The sequence below is a fragment of the Dermacentor albipictus genome, chromosome 1, assembly GCF_038994185.2.
Source record: "Dermacentor albipictus isolate Rhodes 1998 colony chromosome 1, USDA_Dalb.pri_finalv2, whole genome shotgun sequence".
Lineage (NCBI taxonomy): Eukaryota > Metazoa > Arthropoda > Arachnida > Ixodida > Ixodidae > Dermacentor > Dermacentor albipictus.
In genome coordinates this window covers 503,054,074-503,065,454 of record NC_091821.1, presented here as the reverse complement: position 1 = coordinate 503,065,454, position 11,381 = coordinate 503,054,074, and the positions used below count along the sequence as shown (strand labels likewise).

General features: G+C 51.9%; 1 long non-coding RNA gene across 2 annotated transcripts; it reads left to right on the top strand.

The window, feature by feature from the left end:
- Positions 1-478: 478 nt before the first annotated feature.
- Positions 479-10,504, top strand: LOC135909334 (uncharacterized). 2 transcript variants are annotated; one of them, XR_011514489.1, is made up of 5 exons: positions 479-565; positions 704-885; positions 1,359-1,703; positions 1,835-2,130; positions 10,397-10,504. It is a non-coding gene; the product is annotated as an uncharacterized lncRNA (long non-coding RNA). The 2 variants fall into 2 exon arrangements; XR_011514490.1 differs by lacking the exon at positions 704-885 and having other exon boundaries at positions 492-565.
- The last annotated feature ends 877 nt before the right edge of the window (positions 10,505-11,381 follow it).

Sequence of the window (11,381 nt, the reverse complement as noted above, 5' to 3'; positions counted from 1 at the left end):
TTATTCTTTTCAGCAAATTCTACCAGCATCTCTCCTCTAGCATTTCTAGAATCAACGCCACATAGTTGCAAATTGTTTCTTCACCAGGGGTGCGATCGGAGATGGTTGTTCGGCGCGTTCGTCCGGTTACCGGCGCGCGCGATTGGCCTACTCCGCGCCGACGTCGCCTGCCGCGGGGCGCCGCCCCGTTTTTGGTGATGTCAAAATGACGACACGCTCCTGTCAATCATCCGCCCACCGAGCATTTCGTCCGAACGCGACGGGAGTTGAGAAGTTTGGAGCGATCATACCGCTTCGGATGGCGCGTCTGGTGGATTGGATTGGATCCAACAGGCGGCCTTTTCGGCTGCGGAATGGCACGAATGGGAAAGTGTCTGCGTTCACCCGGTGAACGCAGCGCAAGCGTTAGGTTCACCCAAACGTCACGTCCGGGACGCCACATCCGGTCTTTGTTTTTTCACGTTCGTGATGTCACATCCGGCCTTTTTGGCGGCATAATATGGCATATGGCAGGCTCGGAGTGCACGAAGCGGTGGATCGCTTATTTTTCGGGCTTTTGCTTCTCGTAAGTATACTTCGTCTTTGCGTTTGATGTGCATCTACTACGCGTAGCTAATCTTTCGACTGCATGATGCCATATATAGGTGTTCTGTGATGGTACTTTATAGCCAGGTTCCTCACGAGCTTTTGTGATGCATTGCAGGGACCGCCACACCGGCCAGCCAGTGCTACAGTGTCCTAATGCAGAGAACGTATATTACACGGAACTGCGCTCCTTCAGAGTTATTTAGAGTCTTTGTCAGAAGCACATAACAGTAACATTACTTGGTTACGGTGCTGCTACATGGCAGAATATATGAATGGCAGATGTCCCGAGTGCGGCATGTAAGTACGTACGTACGCGCGCTTGTTTAGCCTAAATAAGAGTTTCTATTGTTCCCCAATGGAAATATGCACATTCCTGATGCACGGTTCAGATCTGCCGGCTAAGGGCGGTAGTGAATAAAGTCACCAAATTGCGGCCTCGTTGCGGTCTCGCATTGCGGCCTAATTGCACGGTCGGGAAAAATTGCTTTAGAACCAAAATTTCGCTGCGCTGTCAGTAGCCATTCACTGATAAGCTTTCTCCGCAGCGTAATGCTCAGTGCAGGTGTGATGGGGGTTGTGTGTGCGGTCGGTATGTGACCGATATTCCTGAACGCAGTGTCATTCAGCGATGTGCACAGCTGTGGCTGATTGTAGAATGTGGGCTGTGTCAGGAGTGATGGGGACCATGCTCCTGCCTCGGCCAAGGTTGCAGCGCTTTCAGAGCTGCAGGGAGCGCCCAGGCAGAACCTAATCTTGGCCCTATGCTGCAGCTCCAGCTTCTTGAGACGGGCACGTGGTAGTGCCACGAGTGGGAGGACGTACCGCAGGCGTGGGGTGGCTACTGCATGGTACAGCCGCAGAGCCCACCTAGTGGTGCAGCTCTGTCCTCGGGCAACAAGCTGGGAGACTGCCTTGTGGACCCGGAGGACCTGGACATGCAGGGTCTTGACAGCAGGCAGCCAGGTCAGCCGGTGATGAACGTGTAGCCCCGGGTACGTCACTGCCGGGCTTCAAGGTCGCCTTCCAGTTGCAGCTGTGTAGCGGGCGGTTGCTCTTGGGTGGAGCAGCATGGCCTCCGTCTTCCTTGCCGAGATGGCAAGGCCAATGCCGCTCAGGTAAGCAGCGGCGGTGTCGAGGGCTCTTTGCAGAGCCGAGCGCGCACTGCTGTGGCTGTGTGGTGGATTTCGCACACATAGGCCGATGTGGTCCGCGTTGATGGAGGTATTCACGTGGTTGTGGGGGTCAGTCTGCAGGACAGCAGGCAGTCGGGCCAGGTTGAACAGGAAATGGCTCACCACTGATCCTTGTGGGACGCCCTCTACCAAATAGGTCCAGGGCCTGCTGAACGACTGGATAGGGCCGGCCGTCAAAGGCCCCCTTCATGCCGATAAGCACCAGGAGCACGGCGTCACCGCAGGCCTTGGCCTCTTCCAGCGTGGAGACCACGTCCACGATGGAGTCCGCACTGCATCAGCTCCGCCGGAAGCCTATCTGCTCATCGGCCAGAAAGCAATGGCCTCCATCAGCTTGCAAGCAGCAGAGGTGAGTGACTGGCCGATAGGAGCTCACGTTTTTCAGCCGGCCTTCAGGATGGGGTCCACGTAGGCTGTGCGCCATGACTCCGGCACCTGCCCTGACTGCCAGATGTTTAAGCAGTCAAGCAGGTGCAGCTGCTCGCTGGCGGCCAGGTTGCGAAGCATTTGGGTTCCTGGTGCACTGGGCTCCTGGTGCACTGCGATGCTTGGAGCTCGTGCAGCGTCAGCGGGTCCTGGTAGATAGCCATAACCTGGCTCGATGGCCACCCTGGGTGGTGAGAGAGAAGGGAAGACGGAAAGGCAGGGAGGTTAACCAGGCTGAGTCCACTTTGCTACCCTACACGTGGGGAGGGGAATGGGGAGTGAAAGAGGAAGAGAGAGAACTTAAGTGTAGGATGTCTATAGTCGGGCACTCAAGTCTGTTGCCCTCAGGTAGCGAAAAAGCGCTCGGACTGCTTTCTGGGCCAATGAACTGTGAGGCCAGGCTCCCAAGACTGGATGACAGGCCATTTACAGAAGCGAAGACCCTGTGTGGTGGTTGTGCAGGCAGCTAGGCAGGCTGACGGAAGGCTGCCCTACCTTCAGGATGGCTGCAGTGCGTGGTACAGCCAGCGCAAACTGGTTGGCGAGGAGCTCCGCAAGGGCCTCTTCGCTGATGCTCAGCGTGATGGCCACGGCGAGGACAGGTTGTAGGCTTCCTCTCCTGCTGGTGAGGGATTTGAGCAGTCTCCAAGCCAGGGGTCCCCTGGACCTGCCCTCGATGGCAGAGCAGAGGCTCCTCCTGCGCAGGGCTTGGCGTCTGCAGCGGGCATCTGCACGTCTGTACTCAGTCCAATGCTCTGCCTTGCCCGTCCGGATTGCTCCACGCTCCATACGGCGCCTGGAGGCATGAATGTTGAGCAGGTGGAGGTCCGGAGCGGGGGTATCTGGTTGGGTAGAGCACTGAACGGTGGCAGCCTGAGCACAATCCACGATGGCGCTCAGGAAGTCACGGCCATCGTCCAACTTGCTGCAGTGCTTCCGGAACAGGGACCAGTCTGTGACGTAAGTTCTTGACCTAGGCCTTCTCCCAGACCTGGGGCTGATCACAATAGGGAAGTGGTCAGACCCCCATTTGTCCGAAGTTGTGGCCCAGGAGTAGGAGCACTGCTCAGTGTTGAGGGAGAGGTCAATGGCCGTGCGAGCTCTGCGGTAGACGTAGGTGGGCTCCCTGGTGTTCCAAGGTGAGCAGGCCAGCTCAGCTGATGGCATCTGTGAGGCCTTTGCCTCAGCGGGTGCAGCTGCGGCTTCCCCAATCCGTGTGGTGTGCGTTGAAGTCACTGCACAGGACTGCATGCCCACCAAGGCGAACAGCCAGCTGGATGAGGCTGCAGGGATCCCACGGCTTTCCTGGACGGATGCAGATGCTCGCCACAGCCGTGTCCTGGCTGCCAAGGCGTACCACAACGGTGCATGACTCCAAGGGGCCACCGGCGATATCAGCAACAGGTAGAACAGCACGCGCCACGGTGCTGCGGACATAGATTGCCGTGCGTGGCTTTCCTGGCTTATGGACTCCATCTAGGCAGGGTGCCGCAGTGCAACTGCGTGTGGCACAGGTGGTGGCACCCGAGTAGTCGGGAAGCTGTAGGTTCTCGGCCACGGCATATGTCTCCAGCAGTGCGAGTACCGTATAGTGCGGAATATAGGTTGAGGTTTTTTCCCAAAAATATTACTAAAAGTTCACCCCTTGACTTACATACCAGCCCTTGGCACAGCATGAATAGTCGTCTGGCAGCATGTAGGAGCGCAGACCTTTCGGCATCCACATTGTTATCGCCCCCTTGGTGACCGACGCGGCCCAACTCGCGGGCGCTGCGCGGTTCTTTATTCTGACGAAGTTCTTTATTCTATGGCGCAGTGCACCCGGAGCTCAAAGACAGGGTGGCGGATTTTGTCCGCGAGCATCGTGCCAGATCTTTGCCAGTCACAGCAGAACTCATCTGCCTCAAAGCTATTGAGATCGCCCGAGAATCCGGACTGCCCAAGGAACAATTCAAGGGCTCCATTTATTGGGTTCGTCGCTTCATGCAACGCAAGGGATTCGCACTTCGACAGCGCAAATCAATCTGGCAGAAGCAGCCAGAGGCATACGAGGACAAGTTGGTCGAATTCCAGCGCTATGTTATCCGTCTCCGGCAGCAGCATGGCTACATGTTGGTACAGATCGACAACGCTGATGAAATGCCGGTGTGGTTCGACATGCCGTCGCTCACCACAGTGTGCGAACGCGGCACAAAAGAAGTCGAGCTTCTTTCTACGGGGAACGAGCATTCACGGTGATGCTCGCGTGTACTGCAGATGGCAGAAAGCTGCCCCCATACATAATATTCAAGAGGAAGACGCTGCCAAAAGAGGCTTTCCCACGGGATGTCGTTCGCGTGAATGAAAAGGGCTATATGGACGAGGCCCTCATGCTCAATTGGATTAAGACCGTCTGGAATCGGCAACCAGGGGCACTCTTGCGGTGTCCGAGCATGCTCGTCTTGGATGCCTTTCGCGGGCACTTGACCGCAGGATTGAAGCTGGCACTCCGCGACGGAAGGACGGAACTCGCCGTCATTCCGGGAGGCATGACGTCAACACTTCAGCCACTGGACGTCGTGCTCAACAAGCCTGTTAAAGACCGTGTCCGTGAACAATATAATCAGTGGATGGCCGGCGACAACCTGATGACCCCAACCGGCCAGCTGCGCAGGCCGCCTCTCGTCACTGTGGCCACATGGGTGTCGCAGGTTGTGCTCGCTGCCCGACGATATGGTGGTGTGGGCATTCAAGAAGTGTTGCATAAGCAAGAAGTGTTGCAAAATTTTTTGCATAAGCCGGGAACGCACACAGGAGTCCAAAGAACTTTGTCACCAGGAGAAAAAGTTACAGCACAGTGGGTCGAGTCGTAACGAAACTTGCGAGCGTCCTGGGAGACGTCGGTGTTAAGCGGGGCGAGGCGTCTGCACTCTGCGAGGCGAGACACAAACTGTTCCAAGAAAGGAACTGATGGGGGTACAGGAGTCGAAAGGAATGATACATCAAGAATGAAACTTGGTGAACAGCCATGGATGAAGAAAAAAATGGCTGTGGCTTAGCTAAGGTTAAGCCCAGGATGCGAAGCATACTAGCCTTTATTTTAGTTGTTGAACCACTGTTTAGCCTGGTGAACTGCTGTTGCTTGGCTATATTTGGTTCGGCTAGATGAAGAAACAACTCATGCGTTACTCTGCTTCGCCTTCTAGAGTGGAACGCGACAGCGTTCCCGTCGACCCGCCAAGGGGTGTAAGACAATGGGCTACAGGGCAGCGACTACGCGCCCCGCATTGGACGCGGTGAGCGTCGAGCAAAGCAGCGTTCGGCGCGGCAACGAAATGTGCGCCTGAGCAAGAGACGCACGCCTTAGAAACAGCTCGTTTCTAAGGCAACACCGCATTCACTAGAGGCGCTTTTGTACCGCTTTGAAGCATCGTACTCGTGGCTCAGTGGTAGCGTCTCCGTCCCACACTCCGGAGACCCTGGTTCGATTCCCACCCAGCCCGTCTTGCAAGAGTTGAGCCAAAGCCACTTCTCCTCTGTCGTGACGTCACGGTGTCACGTGGTTTCATGGCGACACCGCCGCGCCTGAGGAGCTGGGTTGAGCTCTCGTAATATGCTTCGCATAAAAATGTTAAAATCCAGTGGTATGTTGCGTAGCCATGTTATAGGCGAATGTCATGAACGACAGGATTGCATCCCCGTTCGTGTGGCCAGGGTAGATGTACAGTCGCATGCAATATGACTTGCAACACTCTTGTTCGTTGTTGAAGGGGCTCCACGGCTGCGCAGCAGCTCTGACATTCGAAATAGCAGTTTAATAGACACCACTAATTGAAGCTGTGTTTCGGTCTGGAACTTACCATGTGTCTGCACAGCCGTACAGCCTTGGAACCCCTTCGACCACGGGTACCGGTGTTGCAATTCATATTGCACGTGACTGTACATCGCAATCATCAAGCTGTTGGTCTGCGGATGGTAACTGGAAGTCGTCTTGCGAATTGTGTTAGAGGCGCACAGAACTTCGGTAAGGATAGAAGAGAGGAAGACTGCTGCGGTCACTGAGGAGAACGCGCTGTTACGTTTCGCCTACGACGCGCGGTGTATCCGGCGCGGATTCAACGGACGCCGGGGCTTCGTTCAAAGCGGCGGACATTTTGGCCCGTTCGGAGCGGCCGCGACGCATCCCCGCCGAGCGCGTCCCGGCATGTTCAGTGCCACGTGTCTTTGTGTGTGCGTGTGTGTGTGTGTGTGCCCACGCTTGTCAAAGCGCGGCAGCTGGGGAGAGGAGCTCCCCCAGTGTGAAGCGAGGAGGTCTGACCGGCGCCGGCCCGGCTGATGCGTCACCTCCTTGTCTCTACATGTCTCTCAGTCCGTCCGTGCCTCGCTGTCACGTGGTGTCATCTCGTGACCTTCCTTCTTGCCCGCGACGCCAAGAGTATAAGAGCAGCTGCCCCTGGACGCCAAGAGAGAGGCTCCGATTTCTTCTGTAGAGCTACGTGCTCTCCCGTCTCTCCACTTCGGTCGACCTGACCGGCCGCTCTTTTGCGATGCTAGAATAAACAAGTTGTTCTGTTAGCAGTCGACTCATGCTTTGCCAGGACCTTCGGATGCTTCCAATTGTGCCCCAGGCCGCCAGGCCAACGCTACCCTTGGGGCTTGCGACCCAGTTGCAATAACGGGCGTCAGCACTGAGGTTCCAACAGCTGGTGGCAGCGCTGAGATTCCAATAGCCGGTGCCATCGGTGAGGTTCCAACAGCGCAGAGCGCTGCGGTGTAAGATAATGTTGTGTAGAATGAAATCGGCGACTTCAGCAGCAGTCCAGGATGGTAGAGATGCTGTCTCCGCATAGCGTGTTGGATGGTCTATGGCCGTTGCAATCCAACGATTTCCATGTGAGGTCATGGGAAGAGGACCGTACAAGTCTATTCCAACTACTTCAAAAGGCGAAGCGGGACGAGGCAGAGGTTGTAAAGAGCCAGAAGGAGCTGTTGGGCTTGCTTTGACAATGAACGCAGGGTGCAACATACTTTGCAACGGCTGAAGATGGGCCAGGCCAGGAGCAGCAACTTCATATTCTGTTGTAAGTCTTGTGGTAGCCTAGAGGACCAGTCGTCGCATGATCGTGAAAGGCTTCAAGCACCTCACATTGCAGAGAACATGGTATGACCGGGACCCATTTGTTGCCATCTATGTGATAAATGTTGCGATGTAAAACCCCATTGTGCAGCTTGAATTGATTAAGTTGTCGACGAAGTCAGGCGTTTGGAGGTGACGAAGAATCTTCCATGCGTTGGAGAATAGTTCAGCAGTGTGGGTCGATGCGTTAGTGGGACGCAAGGACAGATGGGCTGTTGTGTCTTAGCCATTCGAGGGCTACAATGGGTAAAGCCGATGAAGAGGACTCAGGACGTACACAATCACGGAGAGGTTATGGTGAATCGTCATGATTCGGCAGAGGGTAGCAAGAGAGAGCATTGGTGTCTTGATGCTTCTTTGCAGCCCTGTAGGTGACATTGAAATCGTACTCCTGTAGGTGAAGCACACAGCAACCCAGGTGACCTGATAAATTCTTTAGCGATGAAAGCCAGCACAGTGTGTTATGGCCGGTAACGACTGTGAAATGGCGGCCATGAAGACATGGGTGAAATTTTTGCACGGCCCAACAGCAAAGCACTCCTGCTTGGTTATGGTGTAGTAATTTTCTGCACTGGTTAGTGCACGACTAGCCTAAGCAATTACTCGTTCGCGGAATGTGTTGTCGCATTGTAGTAGAATGGCACCGAGACTGACTGCTAGCGTCGGTGTGAAAGATGGTGGGCGCGGTTGGATCAAAGTGGCGCAGTACTGGGTCTGACGTCAGGGCATGTTGCAAAAGCAGGAAAGCATGTTCACATTCGTCGGACGAAACAAAGGGTGCATTACTGGGGAGGAGTTGATGGAGCGGGGACGTAAGTGTAGCGAAGTTGCATATGAAGTGCCAGAAGAAGCAAGTCCAAGAAAACTGTGCATGTCTTTTTGACGCCGTGGACACAAAATTCGAGGATGGCAGTAAGCTTCTCGGGGTCCGGACGAATACCTTCTTTGTAGACTATGTGCCCCAGAACTTTGATGGCCTTGCTGGCCAAACTGCATTTGTGTGTGTGTGTGTGTGGGTGTGTGTGTGTGTGTGTGTGTATGTGTGCGCGCGCACACGCGCGTGTGCGTGTGTTGAGCTGCAAACCAGCATTTGCAAGACAGGCAAGGACTTCATCAAGATGTTGCAAATGTTGTGAGAACATGGTTGAAAACACAATGTCGTCGAGATAGCACAGACAGGTTTTCCATTTCAAGCCACACAAGATTTATCGATCATGCGTTCGAATGTGGCAGGTACATTGCAGAGTCCAAAAGGCATCGCACTGAACTCGTAGAGCCCATCAGGGGTAGCAAATGTCGTTTTTGCTTTGTCGGATTTGGACATCGGTATTTGCCAGTAGCCTGGTCTAAAGTCAAGGCTAGAAAAATACTCAGCACCGTGGAGTGAATCTAGTGCATCATCCATCCGTGACACGGGGTGAACATCTTTGCGCACGATTTTGTTCAGCGCACGGTAACAGACGCAAGAACACACTGAGCTGTCTTCGTGACAATTGCAACGACATGAGTGTCAACAGCTCAAGTGACAGTTGATCCACGAGGCAACAGTTGGGGTTCGATTTGGTTTATTGCAGTAAGCAATGCAGACCCCTCAGAGAAGCGAATAAGGCCAGGGGTAATCAGAATTGCTCGAGATAGGGTATGGTCATAGGGTAGAATGAATACGTCGCCATCCACAATGTTACAGGAGTTGACGCCTATAATCTTTTCTCTAGGTGGCCAAAGAACGTAATCGGAAGAGGTGACGAGACGAATGCATTCTTCGTGGTTAGGAAGAGAATTGCCAGTGGCATCATCCAGTTGTGTGAGGCGCTGACGACAAGAGATAGAAGCAAACGCCAAAGATAAGAAGTCCCACCCCAAGATGAGTTCATGGGTCACTCACGAAATACCGCAAAAACAATGTGGTGAAGAATTTAGTCTATGGACACACGAACAGGACACGGTGCGATTGGACGAATAATAACCTTGGCCGCTGCACAAAGAGAAAGGCCGGAGTAAGGCAATTCTTGTGTTTTATAGAGTCCCAAACAGTCACATGGCAATAATCGCCAAGCGTCTTGTAACATGGAGCCACCTCAGAATTGCGCCAAACAAAGATGATGGATGCAGCCAGTCTTGCCAGATAACTACATTTTGACTATTCTGTATTCTTTGCATTTTTTGTGTAAAAGGAATTGTCGCAGAGAGTTTTATCTTCAGTGGCCTTCAGTTGACGTCATCTGCTACAACTAGCACATAAGTTAACTCCATAGCACCACTAGGATGGAGACATTGTGTCGTGGGGTGCTTCCTTAAAAGTGGACAAGAAGATTCTAAAGGAAAAGTGTGAGATGGTCACAGTAATAACCAAGGCATTTGGCATGGGAATGCCCCAGCTATGAAAGTATTATCAGATGTGGACAAGCATATAATACTAAATGGCGCCTTGCACGAGTCCCAAGTGTCAAATGTAATGAGTATTGTGCATTGAAAGGGCCAAAAATGTTTTGTACATGCAAGGGAACACTATGGGCATTTGATAACAGTTGCTTAGATGTACTACATTAACAGGAACCAAACGAACTCCCTTAGACATAAGCATGCAGCAAATTCAAGGACTAGATGAAGCTTCAAAGAAGTAACTGCATTTCATGTAGGATAGGTGTGAATGACCTTTGTGCACGAGATCAGTGACAAAAAACTAAATGAATGCAGTACAGTGTCTGTATCATATCTTGTGCAGGCCAAACTAGCCTGGAGTTTCAGCGTTCCTTGTCAGTTCATTTAAATAGGCACTACATTGTTCAAAGTGCAATATTGTTCTACAAAACATAATATGCAAGATGTAGCATGCTAACCCTCGTGGCTCAACAACTACTGAACCGAAACCTCAATGAGCAGTGAAGCTTCCTTGTAATTTTCATCGTAACCATACTTTCGCTCTTGAAAGTGAACCTCTTTAGTGAATTTGCTTGTGTATTAATTTTTCTTTAGGCAAGTATTTTTTATACATGTTAATGTCTCAATCCTGCTTTTTCTTTCCGGGGCTAAAACAAAATGCCTCTTATTTCACTTTGATCTTTTGACCTAGGAAGCCATCATCTGGTGCTGTGTACAGCAAGCACATGCTTCGGGCAAGGAGGGAGCCAGCACCATATCTACATCAGCAAGAACCTCGGTGCTCAAAATAAACATTTTCTGTGCAAATGCCTGTCTTTTTATACTTCCAGCATGAATTAATAAGTTTATTTTGCCTTCACATGCAGGAAGGCTTATAGGAATAAATAGTGACTGTTGAATGCCCAGGAAAAGCCTTGAAGCCATTCTACTTGTACAGTGATAAAGTACATGTGTACTTGAACTTGATAGTACAAAAACGAAAGGCAAAGTAACAGGCAAAATGCTCGGGGCAGCAGTCGTATAAATGGTAGATGAACACAGCTAATTGTGCTGTCCAGTTTCATTCAGTTTGACCAAATGTTGCAAGAATTACCTTCAATATGAATCAATATGCAGGACAAGATCTTGTAGGCCTGGTTATAAGCATGAATTAGATATGTATTGACCAAAGGCAATATGAATACAATATGTTAAATTGCATCCATATGTGGGAACTGCCCACATCAAAGGAAAGAAAGTGCAATACTTGCAACCTACCAACATAAATGTCAGTCTAGGGAAGGATTCTGTAAGGATCCACTAAGTGGACTGTTTCAGCACACACTGATTAGGTAGAGCTATAAGCACTATAAGCTGGTAGAGCAAGTGGCAATCATCACCATGGGCTCTCGTGCTCTATTCATTCAGCGTGTACTGGAATGGACAGTCCACTTAGTCAACACTTACAGACTAGCCCCCTAGGGCTGTGGAAGCACGCAGTATATTAAGCTTAAGTCTGGAGTGCTACCTTCTGCTTATGTGGCAAGTCCTCCCGTTTACCTGTTCCTTTCAACTGAGAGCTGAGCACTGCCTAGGTTAAGTCAGAAAAAGCAACCAGCGTCCATAGAATTCAAACTATTACTATTTGCCCTATATAAGGGGACAGTGAAGCCTAAAATGACACTTGACTTGGGCCA